General features: G+C 43.2%; 1 protein-coding gene across 12 annotated transcripts in view; it reads right to left on the reverse strand.

Moving 5' to 3' along the window:
* DENND2B (DENN domain containing 2B) overlaps positions 1–26,814 on the reverse strand; it is a 297,272-nt gene that overhangs the window by 23,642 nt on the left and 246,816 nt on the right. The window lies entirely within an intron of this gene.

The following is a 26,814-nucleotide window of genomic DNA, read 5'->3' on the forward strand; positions in this document are numbered from 1 at the left end:
GTTAATGTAGCCTCACACTCTACAAGGCAGCACGAATGGAGGGAGGAGACACAGCATGGCAGAGAGACAGAGACACACACCATGTGTGGGTGTGAGGGAGATACACACATTGCCCCTTTAAATACACTGACCCCACTCTAAGTACACTGCCTTTTTAAGTAGATCAGGAAGTTGAGACAGCAGCTGCTGCCAGCAAGGTCCCTCCGTCCTGAGCCCTGTCCTGTCCCCCCACCTGCTCTGTGGAGATATGGTACAGGAGCGGGGGACGGGACGACACCCTGACATTAGCATCCCTCTTTCTCCCCCTCCCCCACCCCCCACTTGTACAGCAAGCAGGAGGCTCCCAGGAGCAGCTCCAAGGCAGATGGCAGGAGCAGCACATGGCAGTAGGGGGGAGGGACAGCTGAACTGCCAGCATTTTGATAGCCTGCTGGGTGGCTGCTGCACAGGGAACTTAGGGAAATTAGGAGCTGATGGGGGGCTGCTGGTCCACCCTGGTTCCAAACCCCCACCAGCTAGCTGCAATGGGCTGCTCTTTCTGCAAGCAGTGGACAAAGCAGGTGGCTACCAAACAACGTTATAAGAGAGCATTGCACAACTTTAAATGAGCATGTTCCCTAATTGATCAGGAATGTAACAGTGAAACAACATTAACCAAGATGATGTTAAGTGAGGAGTTACTGTTGTCTGATGATGGAAATGAATTTCTGTGGAGAGCCAAACCAACACAGCACCTTCCATAGGGCATCATAATTGATAGAGTCAAAGGCCTTGGTTAGGTGGATGAATGCTATGAACAGTTCCTGGTGTTGTTCTTTGCACTTCTCCTGAATCAGTCATGCCATGAAGATCATGTGGGTTGTGCCTCAGGATGGCCTGAAGCCACACTGTGATTCGGGGAGGAGTTCCTCGGCAAGGGGGAGGAGGCGGTTTAGTAGCATCCGGGCAAGAATCTTCCCTGCAATGGAGAAGAGAGCAATACCTCTGTAGTTCCCGCATATAGATTTGTCCCCTTTCTTGAATATTGTAACAATGTTGGCTTTCTTAAAGTCAGGTGGAATTTCTTCACAGGTCCAGATTTTGTTGAGGAGTTGGCAAAGTTTGTGCTGGAGCATTGTTCCATCAGCTTTAAAAACCTCAGCTGGGATGCCATCTGGGCCTGGTGCCTTGTGATTTTTGTCAGAGTGATGGCATGCCGGACTTCCTCAAAAGATGGGGGATCAGCAAGGTGTTCCATTGCTGAGCATTGTAGAATAAACTCGATGGTGTCTTCAGAGACCATGGATTCGTGGTTTAGTAGGGTCTCAAAGTGCTCCTTCCAGCATTGTTTAGTGGCCGCATTTTCCTTGAGGAGGGTGGAGCCATCCTGATAATGTAAAGGGGTTGGGCCTTTGGAGCTCGGCCCATATATAGCTTTTGTTCCTTGAAAGAAGGTTCTCATGTCATCCTGGTCTACAAAACCCTGGATCTCAGAGGCCTTCTCTTGCCACCACTTGTTTTTGAAGTCACATAACCTCCTCTGGACTTTGGCTTTAAGCAGGTGATAGGCCTCGTGTTTTCATTTGTTAGAGGAATCATTTTGCCAGTTACAAAATGCATTTCTTTTCTGTTGAATTAATGCTAGGATTTCCTCGTTGTTTTCGTCAAACCAATCGTGGTGTCGATGAGTGGAATATCCTATGGTTTCAGCATATGCACTGTGAATGGTGTTTTTAAATTGATCCCAGTGCTCTAGAATGTCAATGATGTTGTCAGGCAGGTTAGAAAGCTTCTCAGACAGATGTTGCTGGAACGTCTTGCAGCTGGTTTGGTCCTGAAGTGCTTTGACATTGTACCACTTTCGCTTAGTCTTTGGGTGTTTGCGGTGTGGTGGAGCGAGCTGCGGGTACATGACTGGTCTTACTAATCAATGATCTGTCCAACAGTGATTGGTATCTCTCATAGCTCATGTTATACGGACGTCGGTATAGTCTTGGGCTCTGACTATAACATTGTCAAGGAGGTGCCAGTGTTTGGACCGATGATGTTTCCAGGTGGTTTTAAATTTGTTACTCTGCCTAAAGATGGTATTTGTGATGAGCAGATCGTGCTCCGCACATTTGCTGAGGAGGCGAATACCATTGGAGTTTACATTTCCCACCCCTTCTTTGCCTATTGTGCCTCTCCAGAGTTGGGAATCCCGTCCAACTCTGGCATTAAAATCTCCCAGGAGGATGAGTTTGTCGGCCTCAGGTGTGGCTGTGAGGATGCATCAAGAGTTCTATAAAACTGCTCCTTATTATCTTACTCATCATCAAGTGTTTGGGCATATGTGCTCATGACTGTGGCATATTGGTTTTTGCTAAGCTTGAGCTGAAGAGTCACGAGATGCTCGTTGATCCCCACAGGAAGTTCCAAAAGCTGACTTGCAATCTTATTTTTGATGGCAAAGCCAATCCCGTGAATGCATCTCTCTTCAGGTGGCTTTTCTTTCCAAAAGAAGGTGTAGCCACCTCCATCCTCTTTTAATTGGCCCGGGGGGTCTCACTAAGAGCTGCAACGTCAATGTTGAGTCTTGCCAGTTCTCTGGCAATTATGGCAGTTCTTTCTGAGCATTCACTGTGCTGAGAGTCCATAAGGGTGTGGACATTCCACGTGGCGAAATTAATGGTCTTATATCTCTTGTTTTGGCTGCGGAGTTGAGTGATCTCACTGGATATGACCATCCAGTCAGAAGAGTATGAGACAGCCTATAGTTTGGGCACCTTTTCTAGTCCCCTCCCCATTTGGGGTGAGCAGAGGGGATCCTGAAAAGGCCTGCGCAGTCACAGCTGCTGCTGCTGCTAACATGTACTTCTCTCTCAACAAAGCATAAAACAACCATCACACGGCTGCTGCCTGTGTGTAGATTTGTGACTAAAGACTCCCAGAGATCACTGCTCCTGTCTTCCTTGCCACTCGTCCATCACCACAGGACTTTGTGCGGGTGTGAACCCTTTGGCAGAGGCCTACACATGAAATCTTTTAATGTGGGGAAACCAGTGCACGGGTGGTAACCACATGAAACTTAACAGGAGGAAAACCCTGACCCTGTGGCAAGGAGATCCAAGACAACCAGGGGCCTCCCTCTGCTGCAGCCCTCATCCGCTTTCAGAGCCACAGAGTACTAGAAGGTCCTCTATATGTGCCAGATCCACTGTTGGGGTTTTTTGACGTTTGGACCGTGGTTAGTCAGAAGCCTTGCCTCAGACCTGCTCGCCTAGGGGGACCCTACCAGGAGTATAAAAGCTCTGGACGATATAGCTCTGAGGGTCTTTAGCCCATGCAAGCCTCTCCACCATGACAAGGTTGCGGTCCATCAGAAAGAGCCAGGCCTAGTACACAACTGTAATAAAAAAAAGTCTCTGCCCCAAAGAGCTTACAATCAGAATATGATGAGACACACCACGTGGATGCAACAAAGAAACGGCAAGGCAGACAAGCTATCAGTGAAACAAATATTAGCATAACAAGCAGCAGTCTCAGCACAAACCAGCTGCCTAGCCTTTGTCAAGTATTGCTGGCACCATGGCAGAGGTGAGTTTTAAGGAGGGAATCTGAAAGACCTGTGAATGATTTGCAGCACTGGTGGATAGTGGCAGATAGTGCCATCACTTTCTTTCCTTCACCTTTGTTTGAACACTGATCACCTGCATTATGCCCCCCTATTGCCTTGAGGCACTTCACTGCAACCATTATCCCTTTGGAAATCATGAATGTTCCCCCTTGCTTGACTAGGGGGACTCTTGCTGCATGATGGAGCACTCCCCTTTAGCCCAGATACTGCAGGGCTTACAGCTCAATGGGCCAGGAAAGGAGAAACAGGAATTCAGACCTGGGTCTTTCACATGACAGAACATTACCACTAGGCAAGCCCACTGAGTTGCATTCTGGCCAAGAAAAAGTCATCACTCTTATGATGATGCGCAACTTTTACCTGTGCAAGAGTATTATAGATACCTTCTCATTCTATTGCTATGGGGTAGCCGAAGGGAGAAATCTGGAACCTTTTCCTTTCGACTCATACCAGAGAAATTACATGCTTTGCAGATTTTTTACAAGATGAATCCCCATGAAAATATCAAAATAAAATAGTGAGTCATTGTTGCTACAGAGAAAGAACATAGAAATTGAGCAAGCTGATTGAATAACTGTGGCCATGAGAAAAGGCCTGAAGTTACGGAATGTGCTAAAGCATGCATTCAGGAACAACAGTTACATTCAAAGTCACAACATCAGATGCAGAGATTAGAGAGGAAACACAACAGAAGTTGATTGCATGATGTTTACAGGAAACTCAGAAGCTGACAGATGTTTAAAGGATAACATTCCTAACACAGGAGTATGAGGTATTAAATAGCTTATGCAGGCAATTAAATGTTGAAGGGAAGCTTATAACCACCATGACCTTTGAGAATCGAGCCTATAGCATTTAACACCAATGTTGGTACCTGGACATGTCCGCCTGTTTTAAGGCTTGTAATTACAGGCAGCGCCGATAGCATAGCCAATTATTAAGGTTGCCCAACATTTCCCATTACAAGACCCATGCTTACAGACATGCCAACTCTCTTGAATTGATCGCGAGAGTCGCCATTTCGCATGATCTCACACTAGAACTCTCAAATGTCAGGATCCCCCCTCACACCCAACCATAGCACATACTTAAAATGTGTTTCCAGTCAAACAAGAGTTACTCCCACCCTAAACAACGGAATGTGGTTTCTCCACCAGACAGTTACTTCCAAAGAACTTTGAAAGACAATGAGAATTCATTTACATATTAGACAAACAAAGCTATCAAGTTTCAGAGTAGCAGCCGTGTTAGTCTGTATCCGCAAAAAGAACAGGAGTACTTGTGGCACTTTAGAGACTAACACATTATTTGAGCATAAGCTTTCATGAGCTACAGCTCACTTCATCGGATGCATGCAGTGGAAAATACAATAGGGAGATTTTATATACACAGAGAACATGAAACAATGGGTGTTATCATACACACTGTAACGAGAGTGACCAGGTAAGGTGAGCTATTACCAGCAGGAGAGAAAAAAAACCTTTTGTAGTGATAACCAAGGTGGGCCATTTCCAGCAGTTGACAAGAACGTGTGAGGAACTGGGGGTGGGAGGGGGGGAGAAATAAACATGGGGAAATAGTTTTACTTTGTGTAATGACACATCCACTCCCAGTCTTTATTCAAGCCTAATTTAATGGTGTCCAGTTTGCAAATCAATTCCTATTCAGCAGTCTCTCGTTGGAGTCTGTTTTTGAAGTCTTTTTGTTGAAGAATTGCCACTTTTAGGTCTGTAATCGAGAGACCAGAGAGATTGAAGTGTTCTCCAACTGGTTTTTGAATGTTATAATTCTTGATGTCTGATTTGTGTCCATTTATTCTTTTACATAGAGACTGTCCAGTTTGGCCAATGTACATGGCAGAGGGGCATTGCTGGCACATGACGGCACATATCACATTGGTAGATGTGCAGGTGAACGAGCCTCTGATAGTGTGGCTGATGTGATTAGGCCCTATGATGGTGTCCGCTGAATAGATATGTGGACACAGTTGGCAACGGGCTTTGTTGCAAGGATAGGTACCTGGGTTAGTGGTTCTGTTGTGTGGTATGTGGTTGCTGGTGAGTATTTGCTTCAGGTTGGGGGGCTGTCTGTAAACAAGGACTGGCCTGTCTCCCAAGATCTGTGAGAGTGATGGGTCATCCTTCAGGATAGGTTGTAGATCCTTGATGATGCGTTGGAGGGGTTTTAGTTGCGGGCTGAAGGTGATGGCTAGTGGCGTTCTGTTATTTTCTTTGTTGGGCCTGTCCTGTAGTAGGTGACTTCTGGGTACTCTTCTGGCTCTGTCAATCTTTTTCTTCACTTCAGCAGATGGGTACTGTAGTTGTAAGAATGCTTGATAGAGATCTTGTAGATGTTTGTCTCTGCCTGAGGGGTTGAAGCAAATGCGGTTGTATCGTAGAGCTTGGATATAGACAATGGATCCTGTGGTGTGGTCTGGATGAAAGCTGGAGGCATGTAGGTAGGAATAGCGGTCAGTAGGTTTCCGGTATAGGGTGGTGTTTATGTGACCATCGCTTATTAGCACCATAGTGTCCAGGAAGTGGATCTCTTGTGTGGACTGATTGAGGCTGAGGTTGATGGTGAGATGGAAATTGTTGAAATCATGGTGGAATTCCTCAAGGGCTTCTTTTCCATGGGTCCAGATGATGAAGATGTCATCAGTGTAGCGCAAGTAGAGTAGGGGCATTAGGGGACAAGAACTGAGGAAGCATTGTTCTAAGTCAGCCATAAAAATGTTGGCATACTGTGGGGCCATGCGGGTACCCATAGCAGTGCCACTGATTTGAAGGTATACATTGTCCCCAAATGTGAAATAGTTATGGGTGAGGACAAAGTCACAGAGTTCAGCTACCAGGTTTGCTAACAAGTGGGGGAAGATTTTACTTAGAAACTGGGCATGGCCAGGGCTCCAGCTGCCAGCCTGTGGGGGAAGAGGGAAAGGGGACCTCACTACAGCCCCCATGCCTGGGGAGGGTGAAGAACCCTAAAGAGCAGATGTGAGGTTGGGGGCTGTAAGGGGGCTGAAGTGAGGAAGGTGAGGGCTGATGGGGCTGTATTGATGGTGGGTTCTGAGCAGATGGGGTGGTACTGGGAGGGTGAACTGAAGGTAGTGGGGGGGGTGTCAATGAGGCAGGGGTGGTGATGCTTGGGGACTGAACTGGGAGGGGGGCTGAATTGAGAGGGGGTGGATGGGGACAGAGCTGATGGGCACCCAGGGGACAGGATTAATTGCTGGGCAGGAGACTGGCAGATGTGGGGGTGAGAGCTCCAGCAGCAAGGCCCAAAATCACCTTATCCAGTACATGCGGGAGTGGGCAGCACTAATTGTCACATGCACACATCCTGAGACTGGGCAAAGGGGGTTCAAAAATCAAGAGACTGACCTAAGAACAGAATATCATCTTTTTTAAAAAAGTAATGATTTTGGGTGGTCCAACCCATCATTTTTGATCTCTTGAAGTTGGCAATACTGTGCTATAACTTTGCCAAAGTTTAACCATTTGGGCTGAAATTCTCCATGCTGGGTTTTTGCTTTTGTCTAAAATATTTTTATTTATATATTGAAATTTTGTCCAAAACTGGTCAACTTTTTCTTAGAATGAGATTAGAGAAAAATACATTATTTTGCCACGTTAAAAAATTCTAGAAAACTTTTCCCATACTTTGGAGCACAAATTTGAAATTTAGTGGTGGCGGGGAGAGGAGTCTTTGTGTCAGGGCTGTGTTTTTTGCTTTCCTTGTGAAAATTGACCAAAATTTTGTTAAGTTATAAGCCTTTGAAAAATCTCAAGTTGCCCATGTTCAGTAGAGACTTCCTCGATTTTAGCAGCTAAATGCCCTGATGATTCCATCTGCACTGGCCATGCTCCAGGTGGCAGCTGAGCAGGTCTTTCCCTGAAATTGCAGCTCTGAGCTGCTGCATGCCCTGCCATAACAGGTCACAGTCTAGGTCCAGGTACTTGAACTGAGAGCAAAGAGACTGTCTCTCCTGTGCTCTCAGTGACTCCCTCCCCACTCTCCACTGGTCCCTGCTTCAAATACAGAACAGATAAGAGCCAGATCTGCTGGGGAGACTTGAGAGGTTGGGAGAGACAGGGATTGGAAGGGTGAGAGAAGAGGGAAACTGAGACTGAGATTTGGGATGCAGATTGGGATGGATGAACAAGGAGCCTGGGGCTGAGAGTCAGGGAGGGAAAAGGGGTGGGACCAATGTTCCCTCTAATTTTTTACATCCATGTGTGGAAGGAATTTTTGTATATGCACCAAAATGGAGGTGATGTGTGGCGGGGGCAAGGCTGAGGAGTTCGGAGTGTGGGAGGGGGCTCAGGGCTGGGTCATAGGGTTGGGGTGCGGGCAGGGAGGTGGGGTGAGGGGTTTGGGGTAGGGCCGGGGATGAGGGGTTTGTGGTGATGGGAAGCATGGGTGGAGGAGAGAGAGATGCTTCAGACAGTGAACTGGGAGTTGGGAAACTGGGAATAGCTGGGCAAGGAGATTGGGAGTGAGAGGTAGAAGTTGGGAAGAACAGTCCAGAGGAGTGAGACAGGACTTGCTGGGCAAGGACACTGGGACTGGGATGAGAAGCCTGAGGAGTAGAGACTGGAACTGGTTAGGTGAGGGAAATGGACTAGAATGAGGAGCCAGAGGTGAGGAAAAGATAGGACTGGGATGGGGAAAGGTTGGAGTGGATGAGGCAGAAGGGGTCACACTAGGCGGGAATAGGTAGAAGAGTCTGTGCCCACTACAGTACTCTCCTTTCCAGAGCCTGGAATGGAACCCAATTTTTGAGAGTCCCAGCTTTCCTCTGCTGTGAAATCCACTGGCAAAGTGCCCCCATCCGCCCCTAGTGCTGGTCCACATAGAGGATGACGGCCTACTACTGCTATCAGTTACTCCATTAGCTCAAGAGGCAGACGTCTGTGTGGTGGATCCAACCCTGCTGATGGCTTACGTGGATGTCAATATGATGCCACATGATGGAATTTGTTTCTTCAGTTTGCTTTTTTTAAAAAAAAATCCTAGGAAATTACACATACAAACTATATTACAAGAACATTTGTAAGGTTGCAAAATCAAGCACTCAAAAGTTAGGAAATGCCAGAACTAAGACGGCCTGCACAATTTGAATCAGTGCCCCTTTGCATATGCATTATGAGATAGTCTTTAATTACATGGTTACATATAATTTTTTCCACTTTTCAACCTTAATAATGTTCTTTCAACATAGGCATTTGTGTGTGTAAGTGTAATATAAGATATACATTCTGTGTTTAACATTTTTCACAATTAATACTTTATTCCTGTGGACAAAAGTGATGAATGACAGTTAGATTTAATTACATATATCCCTTCTCTTGTTACACATTCCAACTCCCAGCCCAAAGCCATATTTGGCCGGGATCAGGATAACATATAGTGCAGAAGCAGAAGATCAGAGGGCCAACTAGTTTTATCCCTCAGAGGATTAGAGACATTAACAAGCTTTGAGTGTTACATAGGCTATGCTTTGGTAGCACTATGGCTATTTGACCATAGGCATTTTATGATTTTGTTCACACAACTAAACCATTATAAATATAACAAATTGTGCGCCCTACCGTGAGTAGCAGTCTCCTGACCATTGACCTCTGAGGGAGCTGTCAGAACAGGGATAGGTGGAGAGGTAATGTGGCTTTGTATAATGGAGGACAGGTTTCAGAGTGGTAGCTGTGTTAGTCTGTATCCCTCTCTTGATAGTCACCCCTTCTTGTCAACTGTTGAGAATAGGCCACTTCCACTTTAATTGAATTGGCCTCGTTAGCACTGACCCCCCACTTGGTAAGGCAATCCCATCTTTTCATGTGCTGAATATATACTGCTTACTGTATTTTTCACTCCATTCATCTGATGAAGTGGGTTTTAGCCCTTGAAAGCTTATGCCCAAATAAATTTGTTAGTCTCTAAGGTGCCACAAAGACTCCTCGTTGTTTTTTTTTTTTATAATGGAAGCGCAACATACAGCAATTTATAATACAGATTGACAGGTAAATTGTATTTTCCCTTGAATACAAAATTAGAAGGAAGGTGACATTTTCAAAGGATACTTTCAATGAGCATATACATTCTATGCACTATTTCACATGCCATTTCACATTACTGATTTTTAGCAAGCAGGAAAAATATTGGCAAGTTATTTAATACACAGGGTTGAAGCAATACCATTATGGGGCTTCAGAATCAATTACTGCGAATGCCTGATACCCTACAAGTTCTTAATGATATGTGGACCAAGTATACTAAAAGCTATTTATATTGCAATAGCTCCCAGTTGCCCCACTCAAAATTAGACCTCCATCATACAAGGTGGTATATAAACACACACACACAAACCATAGTTGCTGCCCAGAAGAATTTACAACGTAAAAAGACAAGTTTCATACAAAAGGTGGGGGGAAAGAGGATTCTGATCAAAGTAGACATTTAAATCTGGACCTCGCTTGTTGTTGTCTGATCAAAATACAAATTAATTCCTAACACGGTAATTTGTTCAGCCACTAACAACAATGCTATTTCTAATGACTACAAAGGAATGGCAGGAATTACAGTTAATTCACTTCTGGTTTCCACAAAACTGAAAGCAAGAGACAGAGGAAGACTTTCAGAACAAGCAAAACATGGTTGCAATGCAGCAAAGTCCATAAGCACCTGTTTAAGTCTCATTTATTTCAGTGTGCTTAAGGGCTTTGCAGAACAGTGACAGGACTGCTCACATGCTTAAGTGCTTTCCTGAACTGAGGCCTTGAAGTTCCTTTTCTCCCTCCATCCTATTTTTCACCGACTCAGACCCCAAATGGAAACAGAAATACACCACAGGAACAGCCCCTTTAGGAAGCGGCAGGGAAGCGAGGCTCCGCTTTGGATCGGGGCATGTTGGGCCTCTGACGTTTGATATTGAATATTGTTTGTGAGAATGTGCTTTGCTTTTCTGGGAGCTGTTACCTCCTTAACTGGGCTAACGTACAGCCCAGCCCAGAGAGGTTTCTGATGGGTTTTAAAGTCCTCGTCCCTGTAAATGGCTGTTTTAAAATTGCCAGCAGAGTATTTACCATTCGGATTTCACCCCCCAGACTCATACTTACCTGTGACACGATTCCCTCTAAAGAAGTGCTCAGGCCTGGCTTCTGGAGAGGTAAAGAGAGGGGCCTGTTACTATAGCTAAGCCTATGGGTTTCCTAAACGCTGGGAAGTTGCCTGCTTCATCTTTTTTGTTACGATCAATGAGAAGCAGAGCTCTGGTATCAGGAAGGCATCACCTGTGTTCCACTAGAGGCCCACCCGTTATGGATGTGGAGTTGAAGAGCGGTCCACGGCAGTTGGAATGGGGGTGTGAGTAAACCCCATTCTCAGAGGTTGGATATAGAATATCGCTCTTTAGCCTCACCCACAGCGACTGAGACAAAGAATAATGCTTTTCTCTGCGTTCATAAGGCTTTACAGTGTGTGCTCCTTGCATGATGCTGCTGCCATTGTTGCTGTCATGCTTCCAGTTTGGCTGCTGTCAAAGACAACGCAGAGCACAGGGCGGGACTTAGGGTTACTGAAAGGCTAGGTGCCATGGCAATGTTTGCATAAGAAAGACTGTAATTCTGGAAGTCATTGTCTTCTGTTAGGATCTCCAGTTTATTTTCTTTTGCCCTTGTCAGGCTTAATTCCAGTTTTAATGTAAAGCTATCCCTGTAATGTGTTCCTGCCCAGGGAGGAATGCCCCACTGAGGGGCTAGATACACAGTAACAAACCCCCCATGGCAGCAACTTTCAGAGCCTGGGGCAATTGACTTGGATAAGCAGGGCTCATGCTAAGGGGCTAAAAAATAGCAGTGTAGACGGTCCCACTCAGGCTGAAGCCTGGACTTTGAGACCTCTCCCCACCCCAGGCTGTAGGCCCAAGCAGGAACATCGACACTGCTACTTTTAGCCCCATAGCCTGAGCCCTATGTGCCCAGCTGAGTTGACCTGGGCTCCGAGACTTGCTCCCGTGTTGTTGGGGTTTTTTCCACTGTAGACATACCCTTAGAATACAATAAGAAACCAAGGCCTGTTTGCATGTCAAGAAAGTTTGGATGGCATTTCATTAAATGCATTATTTGTTTTTCCAATGTCTCTCCATCAAGACTTCAAGTACAAATGCCAAAGTACCCCATAAGTTTCTATCATGGTACCACAAGCCCACAATGGAAGTTTGAACAGTTCAGATAAGGTTAGGATGAATTTTGTATCCCTGCCTGACCTGAGGCGGAATTTCAGAGGTTCCTCCATAATTAAGGTTGACTTGCCTCTCACTGGAAAAGTTGATGAAGATGTTGGTAGAAGTGAGGATGTATAGGTGTGTGTTGTGGGGAAGGATAAGTGATCTTTGTTCCAGAAATATTCTCTGGACACAGAAGCCCACAGAAACACTCCACAGTGATGTTTCACCTTATGAACTTTATTCATAAAGCAAACACATAGGTAAGAATATTAATAAACCAAGAGCTGTGAGATGAGGGCTTCTCCATTTAGATTGAAGTCTGTAACCAAGATGTGATTATCCATGTGTATTTTCAGGGCATGTGTGCAAATCTGTTTGCTCATATTTTGCATCAAATTTTCTGCTGGTGTCAATGAGATTTTCTGCTCACAGAAAATTTGGTCTACTATGTTTTACTAAAGTACGAATTCCAAATATTGGAGGGATAGTGTGAAACAAGTAGTAAGAGATCTAAGTGTGATCACAGAAACAAAAACAAAACGAACAAAAAGCAAGAGAGCCTTGGACTCTTGGTGCTCAGCATGTCTGAAAATAAGGCTCTAACTAACTCAAGTTGAGCATCCAAAATCAGAGGCCAGTTTTCAACATTTTGTCTTTAGTCACTCCCTGACCTATTGGAGGGACAGCTATGGCAGATCTATGCAGTAGGATAAATATAAACTTGAAATTAAAAGGGAAGGTCTCCCCCTCTTTGTTTAACAGCTAGGCAGCTGTATCAGATGTATGATGCTAGGTCGGCTTTCGTTAACATGTAAACTAACTACAAAAAAATGCCAGAAGCTGATGAAAGTCCTTCATCCTCAAGATGAGTTGGACAAAACAGAGTATTACTCAGGAGTCTGATATTACCAGGGTGGGAAATTCACTCAAACAAACCAACAGCACTGGGGTGCTCACTACTTGCTAGCCATGCCTTTCAACCTGAGGCCTCAGTTCATTGTTTCCACACTAATCTTCCTTATATTAGGCAGCAACTGCTTTATGCAAAATCTAAGACTGAATTGCAAATTACTTGCCAAGAGCGAAAGTTTAACTCAAGTCCAAGTAGCCCCCCTTCATTTGAACACTGACATGATTGCTGCAAGCAAGCTTTGTGACATATCACAGAGTGCAAACAAGGCCTTGGTGATAAGGCTGGGCAGCAGGGCACAAATTAAGGAGGAAATGCATATTTTCCACATCACATCAGCCCAATTATCAGCTATCCCTTGCACAAAATTGTTTTAACTATGGTTACAATGTAAAGAACATAACTAAACTACTTACTCCTCAAAAAAGTATTTTTCCCATAAAAAAAAGCTAACACAATGCTCATTTTGTAAGGAAATGAGTCACAACTCACAATTTATCTGGTTGGTGTTCTCCAGGCAGAATTTTCAAAATTAAGTTTTCTATGATGCATGGTAGTTTTTATGATGCATCATAAAATACTCATACAGTTCTCTCTAATATAGCCTCTCTAATTGCAGCTGTGGAATGGCTCCTTATTAGCTGTGCTACAGCTTATTCATGGATTGGTTTCCACTGGACCACAAGTGCTTAAAGGTGGTCTACAGAGAGCTCAGACACCAGGAATCACATGCTGCAAAGATTTCCGTGATGCAGTCATTGTTGTAGAGGTCTTGAAGGGAATCCCAACAATCGTTTGATTAACAAATCATTCATGAACCAGTTTCTGGCTTTTCTCACCCACTTTCATTCATGGAGCTGTATTTCACCAGAGAGCTGTGTCAATGAGTATCACATCTGGAACATACTCGCTCAATGGTCCATTTCACTGTGTATGTGAAATCCCCATTGCTGGCGTCTCCTCACATTATTTTGTGGAGCACTGAGTGTCTAATATCATCATTTGTAAGCTCTGTTCTCAGCACATTCATTTAGCTTAAGCTCACAAAATTCTACTCTATTCTATCTAGGTTCTTATCCCACACCCATCTGTAGTATCTGAGTGCATTATGAAGTGTACCTTGTACTTGGGAGTGGAAGGTAGTGAGGTTTTTGATCATCCATAGTTCATGTGGGACTTTATTCCACAGTCTCAGTCTAGCTCCTGAGCTGTTTCTCCTGCACAGATGAACTTTACTCCTATGGTAGAAAGTTTTGTTGGGCCTGAGAAGCAGTTGTTTACCATCCCTGAGCTTTAGGTCATATTTTAGATATCCTGGGCCCTGGCCATTGAGCATCTTGAAGACAACGACTGAGATCTTGAACTCGACTCAGTATTCAATGGGAAACCAGTGGAGAGAGCAGAGGACAGGTTTGATGTGCTCAGAATAGCTCGTGTTGCTAAGGAGATGGGATGCAGTGTGCTGAACTAGTTGGAGTTTCCTAAGGGTTGATGGCTTCATGCCCAGGTATAATGCAGTACTGTAGTCCAAAGAGGTGGTTGGCAAAAGTGTGCGTAACAGAGCCATATCATTGTCCGTCATGATGGGATTGTGTCCCCTAGCCAACTGGAGATGATAGAAATGTATGATGTGTTCTAAAAGATTCCTACTTTAAAACATCCGGAATTATTAGATAATTTAAGCAGTTCAGGCACCAGGTACCCTGTAATCAGAGAGCTCATTAGGAAACAACATCCAGAAAGAAAGTTCGCTTTTCATTTTACTTATGCATGAGAATTTACTTTCGCTTTTTTGATCCAAATACTGACGAAAAAAATTCCAGTATTTCTATTTAAAAAACTATTGTGACTTTATAGTACATCCTCCTCCTGAAGATAATTGAAAGCCAAAACCACAACTTGAAAGCTTAAGCACCCAGAGTCTAAAATCTATCAGTTTTCCTTTCTCTTGTACTGGCAGACAGGTGATCAGATAAAGTAAGTGTGATGCTGTGTATAAGAAAGGTGGCTGTTTGTATCTCTGTTGTTACCACTGTTACACAGTTTCCATAAATCAGGTTCAATGTATGTCATGTAAGGTATCAATGGAAAAGTTACGATTTGCTAAGTATTATTATCTTGTTTATATGCGTCATCTTAAACTTCTGTTGTATTCCAAGGTGACAGCCCCAAGATAGATTTACATTAGGACTAGTCATCTATGTGTTGATGGCCCATTAAGGACACTCCACTTTCACAAAGGGCCACTGAAGAATCTCATCCTCCCCAGTCGGTCTTTCTGCAGATGCCTCAGACACCAAGGAGCCAATGGCCACCTTCTGTGATTCAGCAAAACATGTAAGGACATGTGACCCTGGATTCCATATTGGGCCAGTACATTTCCATGCACCTGGGATGTGGGCTTTGTTTGGGACAGTAAATTTCCATGCACATGGCGGAGGACATAAAAGGCACCTGAGACACCTCCATTTTGCCTCTTTCCTGCTCCAAATTCTCTGGACTGTAGATTTACCACTAAAAGGAGTATCCTCAACTATGGACTGAGACCTTCCAATCTTCTGGAAGTTACCAGAGAGGCTTTTGCAAGCCAGCAGTCTATTCCATCACTGCTACAAACTTGACAAAAGGACTGTCAAGATTCCTTTCCCACTCTGAACTCTAGGGTACAGATGTGGGGACCTGCATGAAAGACCCCCTAAGCTTATTCTTACCAGCTTAGGTGAAAAACTTCCCCAAAGTACAAACGTTGCCTTGTTCTTGAACCCTGTGCTGCCACCCCCAAGCGTGTGAAACAAAGAACAGGGAAAGAGCCCACTTGGAGACGTCTTCCCCAAAAATATCCCCCCAAGCCCTACACCCCCTTTCCTGGAGAAGGCTTGATAAAAATCCTCACCAATTTGTACAGGTGAACACAGACCCAAATCCTTGGATCTTAAGAACAATGAAAAAGCAATCAGGTTCTTAAAAGAAGAATTTTAATTAAAGAAAAGGTAAAAGAATCACCACTGTAAAATCAGGATGGTAAATACCTTACAGGGTAATCAGATTCAAAACATAGAGAATCCCTCTTTGCAAAACCTTAAGTTACAAAAAGACACAAAAACCGGAATATACATTCCATTCAGCACAGCGTATTTTACCAGCCATTAAACAAAAGGAAATCTAACGCATTTCTAGCTAGATTACTTACTAACTTAAGGACTTATGAAGCTGCATTCCTGATCTGTTCCCAGCAAAAGCATCACATACACAGACAGACCCTTTGTTTTCCCCCCTCCAGCTTTGAAAGTATCTTGTCTCCTCATTGGTCATTTTGGTGTGGTGCCAGTGAGGTTATCTTAGCTTCTTAACCCTTTACAGGTGAAAGGGTTTTGCCTTTGGGTCAGGAGGGATTTTATAGCACTGTATACAGAAAGGTGGTTACCCTTCCCTTTATTTTTATGACCAGGACTTTGCAATCATTTGTGTGTGTATGATCTATTAACCGTTTATAACTCTCTTATTTTCCTTTATTAATAAATCTTTAGTTAGTTTACTAAGAATTGGCTGACAGTGTGATATTTGGGTAAGATCCGAGATACATATTGATTTGGGGATAAGTGTCAGATCCTTTGGGATTAGTGAGAACCTCACATATGGTGAAATGGGTTTTCAATAACCTCTCCCTATATTAGACTTGGTTGTCCAGATGGGAACCAAGGGCTGGAATGCTTAAAGGGGACTGTGTTTAGCTTCTGGTTAACTAGTGTGGTCTACAGAAGCTCTTGTTACTGGCTTGGTGAATCTAATTATAGAATAAACCACCAGCTTTGGGGATTTGTCTGCCCTATTTCTTGCAGTCTGCCCTGTGTGTGGCATTCTCAGTGTGGCCCATTCCAGGCACAGCAAGCATTAGCGGCATCCAGCAATAAACACATTCCTAGCTGGGGACACAACTTATTTTTATAACCCACAGAATAAAGAATTGGTAGCGACAGATATGAAAATGTCAGAAAACCTCTCACTCTGAGTGGTTTTAAAGTACTTAACTATTTAAAATTAAACAGAGAAAAGTTTTCATTAAAGAGGAATGTGGTTTTACCAAGGCATCATCTCTTGCTTCTGTAATAAAAAATGTGCAAGAAAGATACATAAATGCTTCTGGAGAGAGAGACACACAAATGGTTCTTCAGAAATAGAGATTTGGCTCTTCAAGGCTCTGGCATCTAACTGTACTTTGCACAAAGCTCAAGCACATGGGATTTTTGGCATGAAACTGTCCATTGGACATGGTTACCGGCTCATGGTCTGTTGGATGTTTTTTTAAAAAAGGATTCCACAAGTGGACAGTTATCCCCAGCTTCCACAGAGTCATCCAGATTCTTTCTGTAGGATAGTTTTCTAGCATAAATACATAACAAAAACAGTCGTGATTTTAGCTACGATAACCCCAAAGGGTTGTTAACTACAAACCACTCTTCCATACTGAGGCCTTCAGTCCCTATAATTGTTGTTAACACACACACTGATGTTGTCAGATCAGCTGGTGATCACCGCACTTTTAACAGAATCACTACTGGAAAGTTGGAGGAAGGTTTTCTTTTCTCTAGCTGGGATCAATAACAAAGGAGAAAAAAGATCTATTCCAAAGTTGAAAATGGAATCTTTGCAAAAAGTCACGGGGGATTAGTGGGCAAGTTGGAAAAATGCTGTAACTTATCATCACACAATTACTGCACTAATAACCAATCCACTGAAAGACTACTACCTAAAGAAAACAGGCCCACTTCCTATCTCTTTCCCATTCATGGGAGAAGGGGAAGATTTTTGTTTTACAAATCACAAATGAGATAATGAGGTTTTCCCACTGTAGAGCTGTCGCCAAAGTCTCAATAAACGACATGACTAAATATCCACTGGAACAGAAGAGGGGCAGGAAAGAGAAACAAAACTACAAACTAAACTCTTTGTAGTTTGTTTTTTGTAATTGTACTATCAAAATTCATACGGGCATTAAAATGTCATTAACAGCTTGCTTTCCTCTGATTGCTGCTGAATCCTAAACAAGCAAGGTATTTACAAAGCCCAGTTTGTTCTTAAAGTCTCTTCTACCTGACATACGTGTTCTGAGAAATGTCTATTTAACTGCAATGTCTATTTAGCTATCTAGGTTCTTATATTGGCACCCACCAGCACCGTATCTGAGTGCTAGTGTGAATGGGTCAGAATCCAGAATGGGTGCAGTATAAGTGCACCATAAGAAGGCCTGGGGAATTCAAGTGCACAATTTCTCACTCCAAAACTAAAGGAGCAGTTCTATTACACGGTTGCAAAATTTCACATGGTAATAAGCACTCCAACCTTCACAATAAGCCAAAAATCAAGCTAATCCCATTTCAAAACAAGGCCAAAATAAGCCAATCCCTAAGAGCTGCCACACTCTATTGTGACCAGATCCCCCTGGTGTGCAATCTGGGACTGTGGTGGGCCCACTGTGCACCCCTGACTCTATCCCACCCTTGTCCCTGCTTGCCGGAAGCCGTTCAAAAAAAAAACAACAACAAAAACCCCAACAAGCTACAACAAGCAACAAGCTACAAGCCAAAAACTAGCCAACAAGCAACTCTCAAGCTAATTAAGCCGAAAACAGGCCCAATTTCTGCGGGTTTTTTTCGTGGGTTTGGCATGTCTCCTCTATTAGCTCACTTAAGGATTGATTTCACAAAGCACTGAAAACCCTCAACCCCAGCACTCAGCACCTTGCAGGATTGAGCTGCACATACAGGGAACTATGCATTTGACACATTACAGCAAAAAGCAGTGATGTCCATATACACAACTCATCAAATGAGAAATGCAGCTATATTTATAGCATAATGTGAGAGGATACTAACCATCTGGGATAAGTAGGAGAGAATGAAAGGAGATGCTGGTGAGTTGTAGCTATAGAAGGGAAAAGAATTATATCTAATATGAAAGGAATTATCAGATGGTTCTGAGACTAATTTGAACCAGTTTGGTGCATATATGTATTTGTAGTCACTGCTACTCCACAAAGCAAAGAGAATCGTAACATCAAAAATCTTTCAAAAACTACACTAGAGAGGCTGTGGGACAGGTAACAGAGACCTGGGAAGACTCTAGAGGGTGCATCTCCATATTGAAGATGAGGGAAGCTGCAAACTTCTCTATTTTATGCAAAATAACAGTAAGCCTTGGGCTCTAAGCAAGTTGTCAACATGGGCGTCTTATCCAGCTCCCATTGTAGTCAATGGAAAGACTCTCATTACTTAAAAGAGAACTTGACATTCCAGCCATGAAATATGTTCCATCCATGTCTCTTGTAGGAAAGGGAATTTCTTCCACTACAGGCATTACTGTGTGAAATTTGCCTATGGCCTATGGTTAGGGTTGCCAAGCCTCCATGATTGTCCTGGAGACTCCAGGAATTAAAGATTAATCTTTAAGTAAAGTTTATGTCATGTGATGAAACCTCCAGGAATACATCCAACCAGAACTGGTGACCCTACTATGCTGTGCAGATCAGACTACATGATCATAGTGGTTTCTTCGGGCCTTAGAATCTTTGAATTATTATGCATTCTTCTGGTGGACAGTGGGTATGGTGTTTCTAAATCTCTTCCTCTCCAATGCAGTTGAGAAGAAAGAAAGAAAGAAAGAAAGAAAAAGAAAGAAAGAAAGAAAGAAAGAAAGAAAGAAAGAAAGAAAGAGAACAATTTACTCCAAGACAATAAGAATGGTCAACTTCTGGCTTTAATATCAGATCAAGGCTGACAGATACAAAGAGAGGATTTATTTGTGTTCTGAGTCTGTCTCCTTTAATCTGCTCTCTGAACTGAGAAAGTGCAAAATGCTGTCCAGCTACGCTTGGTGATCAGCCACAGCAAATGCTCCCTAGAAAACAGGTTTCTGGCATGCATTTGCTTTTCCATGGTCAGATTAACTATTGTCATGCTTGCCTCATCATTTTTGACTGGAATAGGAAAGTAAAAGGAAATGTTCAGTACTGACCAGCAGCCAACCTGTCCAGTGATCCTGGTGTGAATACACTGCACATCATCTCCCTTTGTTCTAACAGAAGGAGGAACACGTACAAGATGTTTATCTATTGTTTATCTGCAATAGCCAGGTTGACATGTGTTGTAATTTTTTTATTTTTACCTCCTTATCCACTCTGAAAATACAGCCCGACTATTGTAAATGAACACTAGGTAAGTGAACACTATCAAGCCCAGTAATTTGTGGCTGTACTAGAGAATATATTTTAGAAAGACAACCAGTCTCAACAGACAGACTTCAGGTGATGATGAATTAACCACTCCCCCTTGGTAATCTGTAAATTACCCACAGTGTTTAAAAAAAAAAGTATTTTATTTCCAATTTGATTTTTTTCTAACATCAACCTGGATGTTGTTATGATTTTTGTCTTTTAGATTAAAAGGTCTGTAATGTCTTTTCCCTGGGTAGGTGTTTGTAGATTGTGATCACATTGCCCCCAAACATGGTGCTTTCTGTAGTATTTGTCTTCCAGTTTGGTATCATGGCTACTGTACCAATGGATTCAGACATGCAGAAAAGACTAAGAGAAAAATCAAGGCCATGAAAATCCACAGGCAACATTTGCACCCTTGCCACCAGCTGGCGGCTTGCTAGTAACCAGTGAGCTGACTAATGGAACCCTGGTCCCACCAGAGGCACTGCCCATGAGTGTCCTGTTTGGAGGAGTGCCTAACTCTATCGATTGGTCCAGCTGCACTATTTAAGCCAGAAGGAGGCACAGGAAGTTGTCTGTGTAACTAGGTAAATTCCTGGCTGGCTGTTCCATTGGAACCTGCCTTCTCACCTGATTCCTGTCTTCCTGATCTGTTCCTGGTCTCTGACTCCAAATCCAGCTTTGACTCTTGGTTCAGCTCCTGACTCTGACTCCTGGTCTGACCACCCAAACTGTTACCACTCAAGAAAGAGATCCTGGAGTTATCCTAGATAGTTCTCTGAAAACAACTGCTCAGTGTGCAGTGGCCATCAAAAAAGTTAACAGAATGTTAGGAATCATCAGGAAAAGAATAGATAATAAAACAGAAGATATTATAATGCTACTACATAAATCCCTGGTACACCCACACCTTGAATACTACATTCAGTCCTGGTTGCCCCATCTCAGAAAGATATATTAGCGCCAAAAATGGTACAGAGAAGGGCAACAACAATCTCTCCCATTGAAGGAGAAATTAAAAATGCTGGGACTGTTCAGCTTAGAAAACAGATGACTGTGTACACAAGCCCTTAGATCTAAGGGAGGAGCAGAGGACATAGGCCTGATCCTAAGTCAATTGAAATAAATGGAAAGACTACCATTGACTTCCATGGACTTTGGATCATATCCGTGCAGCATGACATGGAAACCATCTGTGTGGCTGATACTTTAAGATATAAGCAATTATAATGGGGGCAAATGATCAGTTTATAAAACTGGAAAAGTAACAAAGGGACATTAACATGCCCAAAGATTTTCTTTCCTTCTTCCCTCCAAAGGTTCAGAATAAAGGTGTGTGTGTGGGGTTCTTCTCCCAAGCCTGGACATGTCACCCCCGCAAAATGTACACATAAGTTTGTCTCCCAATACAAAGCTTAAAGAAACAAAGAAACTTTTCTTCACTGTTTGCCTGTATTTATTTTCTTTTGCTACCTCCCTGCCTGTAGCAACACTGATGTCCCGCAAGCCCAAGAATCCACTTATTGTCCATATGTTGCCTGCTTTTTTCAAAGCCTCGCTAACATGTCTTAGAGGGCTTTGCTCCTGTCAGCTACAGAGGGAGAAGTAGTCAGACCCATCTGGGGTGTATCAGGGCCAGTGCTAGGCAGAGTTCTGGGAGCATAAACAGGCGCTCACAACTTTAAGGGCACTGGAATGGGAAGTAATTTGATTTGAAGGAGGATGGTGAGGGGGGACATGATACAATCAGAGATCCCACCTAAATGTTGCTTTCAACAGATATTTGAGTAATTGGAACTTAGATTCCCTCTTCGTAAGTATTTGTGTAGTAAAGCTTGATCACTTGAATATTTGTAGAATGCAAACACCAAAAATTGTTGGCAGTTTTAAATTGAAATTCATTTTCAAATGTGCACAAACTGCTGCAGAAATTTATTTCCACTATTTGTATTGCTGCTTGCAGCTGAACAGTTTAATTTATAAACAAATAACCCATTTTTAAAAACCCTAAATGCTAACATGCATAACTAACCAAGGCAACCACATAATGTTGTTAAAATTCTCACCCTCGTTTCTTCATTGTTAATGTCATCCCTTGTTATGCTATAGATTGTAAGCTCTTCAGGGCAGAGATGAGTATTATTTGTCTACTAAGCACCATATATACTTTGGGCACTGTGTAAACCATTAGTAACAATTCAGTTCCTTTCATTACACCAAGCTTTTCCAACTTGTATAATGTGTAAAATCACTTGCTGTTTGGAGACCCATTAAATAACCAGCCACAAAAGACTTCATTATTTGAAGCCTGAACCCTCAACTTTATTTTCTTTTTTAACTTAGATTTTTCGGAACATGAAGAAATCAAACCCTTATAAAATATCTTTAATTTCCTGCCCTGATTCTTGGGCCTACTGACTGGACCTATAAGATGTTTCAATTTTTTTTCCACATAACTGGTAACCTCTTTCAGCTTTACCAGCGGTGCCCATAAACAAAACTCACGTCAGACAAGAGTAGGGTCCAAACCGTGCAGTTATTAGCTCAGAGTGTTTCATCTGAGACTTCATCCCAGTTTAAGCCATGAAAACCTTAGTAAGTATTGAATTTAAATCCACTTCTTACTGTCTCTGTCCCCAGGCCTTTGTCAAAGGTCTCTCATTATTATTTATATTACATAGTGCCTAGAGGCCCCAGCTGAGACCAGAGCCCATTGTGCTAGTAAGAATCTGTCCCTGCCCCAGAGAGCTTACAATCTAATTAGACAAGACAGACACAGAGTGGCAGGGAGAACAGAGAGGTGAAGTTACTCAAATAAGGTCACAGAGCAGGTTGGTGGCAGAGCCAGGAATAAAACGCAGGTCCCCTGACTCTCAGTCCAAGGCCTTATCCACACTACCTCTGGCTCATTTTTTGTTGTTGTTGTTGTTGAGTACTTAAAAGTTGCACAAAATAAAGTAACAGGGAAAATCTTTGCTTTGCAATGGGTGGAGTGGCACAGCTGTGAGGGCATCAATTCCCTGAGCAATCAACAATAGTCAATGGATCTGAATCAGTCCATCCTCATTAATGTGGCAGCCACCCAAAGTCTTAGGTCTTCATCGTCCAGATGAGTGACACTGGCTTTCCTCTGCAGCGTGGGGAGCCGTTCACTTGCTAGGGTTATCTGGGTATATCTCACTCAATAAATCACCTGCTACTTCAGGGCCCTTGGGCACTGGTGCACCTCAATTCATTATGTTTTCTGTCTGTGGCACATAATTGTTTAGTCTCCCGAGGGCTGTAACACTTTGCCTTGGTGAGCAGGTGCTGGGTGATGTTTAGTGAGCTGTGATGGACAGGAGGTCAGTCTAGATAATCTGGTGGTCCCCTCCGGTCAAACTCTATGACTTGAATATATGCCAAAACCCCCAAATGAGGTATGTAACAAAACCAACAATCCATAACAGAACAGGGAGCACGGATTGCATTTTGACCAGTAATTTACATAGACAGAGTTACTATAGGCTTGTGTGGGACAGAGGTAAATATAAATCCAAACAACATTGAGACGGTATTATTCATTTCTAATTTCTGTTTGGCCATGTCCTCCCAGCTCTGCATGTAATATGCCAAAAGGAAACACAGCAGCTTTCTATCCAGTTAAAACCTCTGTAAGGCAGGGCTCTCTTTTTGCCTTCATGTTGTGGGTCTGATGGGATTGAGGGGGCCTTAATGTAACAGCCATGACATGCCACATGCAAGGAGGTTGAGCTTCCATTGGAAATTCCAGACTAAACCTGTAGATCTCTTGTGCAAAATCTGGTCCCTCCACACAGTCCTTAGCTACGCCAGCACTGACAGCATGGATGTCTTCTATGCGAAGCTGCCACTGGCTCCCTCGGAAGAGACTTCAATGTGTCTGGCCCTCTAGGTGGTATGCAGAGGTATTTTGCCCAATTGTTAGGCCAGTCTTCCACGAAAAGCATGCTACCGAGAGGCTGCTTCCCAGCATGGATCAGCGTTCACGTCACACTCCCATCAGTACCCAGCCCAAGACAGGGAAGCTAATGATACAACCAGTGGATCAAATTCAGTGATGAATCCTGGTCATGTGCCGCCTGAGGCATGTTTTGCATCTGCTAAGAAGAATCTCAACCCCCCATAATTAGGCCATGCTTCCTTCACCAAACGCCTCCCTGTTGTGGATTTAGTGCTCGATCCTGCAAGGGGCACCTAAAGTCAATGGGGTTGAGGGTTCTCAGTGGCTTGCAGGATCAGGTCCATATGCACAGGGGTCCTGGGGAGCTACAGAATGGAGACAATACTTCACTGAACCCTGTACTCTCCATTTGCTCCAGCGCCATTCTGTGCAAATTGTGGGAGGCCCCCCACGCATTATGTAATGGAGGGGGACGTGTGTCATTCTGAGAATGGTGTCCACTAATATTGTTATATAACCAGCAAAACAAAATTATTTAGTAACAAAATAATTAATCACACTGTAGAAAAACAGCCAGAAGGAACATAAAATGCATTTTCAAAGCCACCTGCCACTGATATCAATGATGTGACTGACAGTCTTTGAAAAGAATGGAGAAACCCTGGACAGTGGAACAATCTTCACCATGGGTTTACATGGAATTAAATCGTTCTGAATGGTCATTCAGTCTAAGGGTTACCGACAGGACGAGTGATCTAATAAAATCTTCATGTTGTTCTAGAGAGCAAGACATACCGCTAAGGAAGGCATGTTATAACCTGAAAAGGGTCCACAGCTCTAAGAAATTATCCCCCAAAGGTTGTAAAGCTTTTACTATGCCAAGTATTTTTGCTATTATATACACTGGCGACCACGAAGTGCAGCTATTATTCCTGGCAATCATTCAGAGAAGGACAAGGCTGATAAAGCACTTAGCAGAGTTTGTTTGGCTAGATCCATCTGTGTTTTCAACCACCCGTACAGTCCTTTAGGGCCTTTTAAGGGATTCTGGATGTTCCTGAGTGTAATAAATGGAGGTCTTTATTTTTATTTGCCATTTTTTATTATTTAGCATGCTATGGTTGAAAATATCTCGCTTAAAATGTTTACATGTGTTGGCATTGATGACACTTGCATCTAATGAAAGGCTGGATTGGGCCTTATCCCAATGGGAGACAATGTGGGAGGGAGGTACAAGACATCCCCTCTGTCTTGCAGGGCCTATGTAAGGGCTATGGTCAATTGCCATCCCTGAGCTTGGGGAACACAGGGACTGCTCCCTCCCTATCACCTTGGGGAATCGCATGCCCCAAAGAAGGCAGGGAGGAGGTAGGACAGGTGCAAGATGTGCCCCTGAAGAGGTGTAGCAGGGAGCACCACTCATGCACTGTGCCCAAATGGTACAGTTGAACCTTAAGCAAAGCCTCTGCAAGGAAACGGATTCAGAGTTTGTATGGGCACCTGGGGAAAATATCTCAACCAGCTGCTAGGGGCAATATTAACCTTCTGGTTCTATGAAGTGCATATGTACCTGAGTCAACAGAAAGACAGACATCGGGCACTTAGTGATAGTATAAGAGGCAGCATGGTCTGTTGCACCTATCAGAGACTTTCTTTATGGCCTTGAACAAGTCATTCAATCTCTCTGGGCCTCAATTCCCTCTTCTGTAAAATGGGGCTAACAATATTTATCTGCCTCACTGCATTTTTATGAAACTCAACTAAAGTTTGTACAATGCTTTGAAGATGCTAAGTGAAAAGTATTGTCACTATTATTAAAGTTTAGCAATACTGGGGTATTTTTCTAATCTAAGCATCTTTGCTATTATGTGAATATGCTCCTTAAATTCCAGTGCAGAGGGGAAGGACACAAACATTCTTGTTGTGGGGTAAAATATAGCAAAGTAATACAGAATTTTTTTTTACATTTCTATAGATCCTTTCATTCCAAAAGTACTCCATAAATGATGTGCAAAGACCACTGCTGAAATGCACCCACTTCTGGGGTGGAAGGTAGCAGTCCAACAGATTGCCAGCGCGCAACACAGAGAAGGAAAATTTTGGCTCAGGACATTGTGGCAAACCTCTCCACATACAAATAAGTGTCATAGATTTTTAATGTCCAAATGACAAGATCTTGTTCTTAACAATCTCCTTTGAAAGGTCTCTTGAGACAGTAAACTGGGCAGCACTTTACATAAAAAGGAACAGATGAATTGATCTTAATGGGATCTGAACCTTTGTTTTCAAAGAATCTAGGTAATTTAAGGCTCACGCTTACACCACTAAACTAGACCAACACAGCAAAGTCTTCAACTAACCCAGGTGTTAAAAATCCAGATGTCACTGTAACTACTTGTTAATCTACTGGTAAGGCAGTCTGATATATCCCTATGTATATGAGAATCAGTGTATATCTTTAGGAAACATCCAATGCTCACAGCACTAACCTAATGGAAGTTCTGCATGCCTAGCCACTACAGAATATATAGCTGAGCTCTGTTCTGGTCTAGTGACTATGCATGGACGCTGGGAGACAGGAGACCTCGGTTCTATCCTAACTGCTTCTGACTCATTGTGTAACTTTTGGCAAATGTCCGCTGATTTTGGGTGCCTCAATTTCTGGGACTCTTCTTAAGGTTACTAAGGCCTGATATTCAGAGCTCCCCTTGACTGCAGGTGTCTGTGCTCATTATATCTGGAAAACAGGTCTCAAGTGGGCACTCAAACTTAGTGAACTCATGAAAATGTGAGCTTCAATTGATATCGTGCCTCAGTTTCTCCATTGTAAAATGATGATGTTACCAATCTTTGTAAAGAGCTTGGAGATCTAGGGATGAAAAATAGCTATGTAAGTGCAAAGTGTTGTTCAAGCCTTCTCCCCTGCTTGAGCCAAGCACAAGGGCAGGAC

Source organism: Lepidochelys olivacea (genome assembly GCF_965140295.1).
Source record: "Lepidochelys olivacea isolate rLepOli2 genome assembly, chromosome: 6".
In the NCBI taxonomy this organism is placed as follows: domain Eukaryota; kingdom Metazoa; phylum Chordata; order Testudines; family Cheloniidae; genus Lepidochelys; species Lepidochelys olivacea.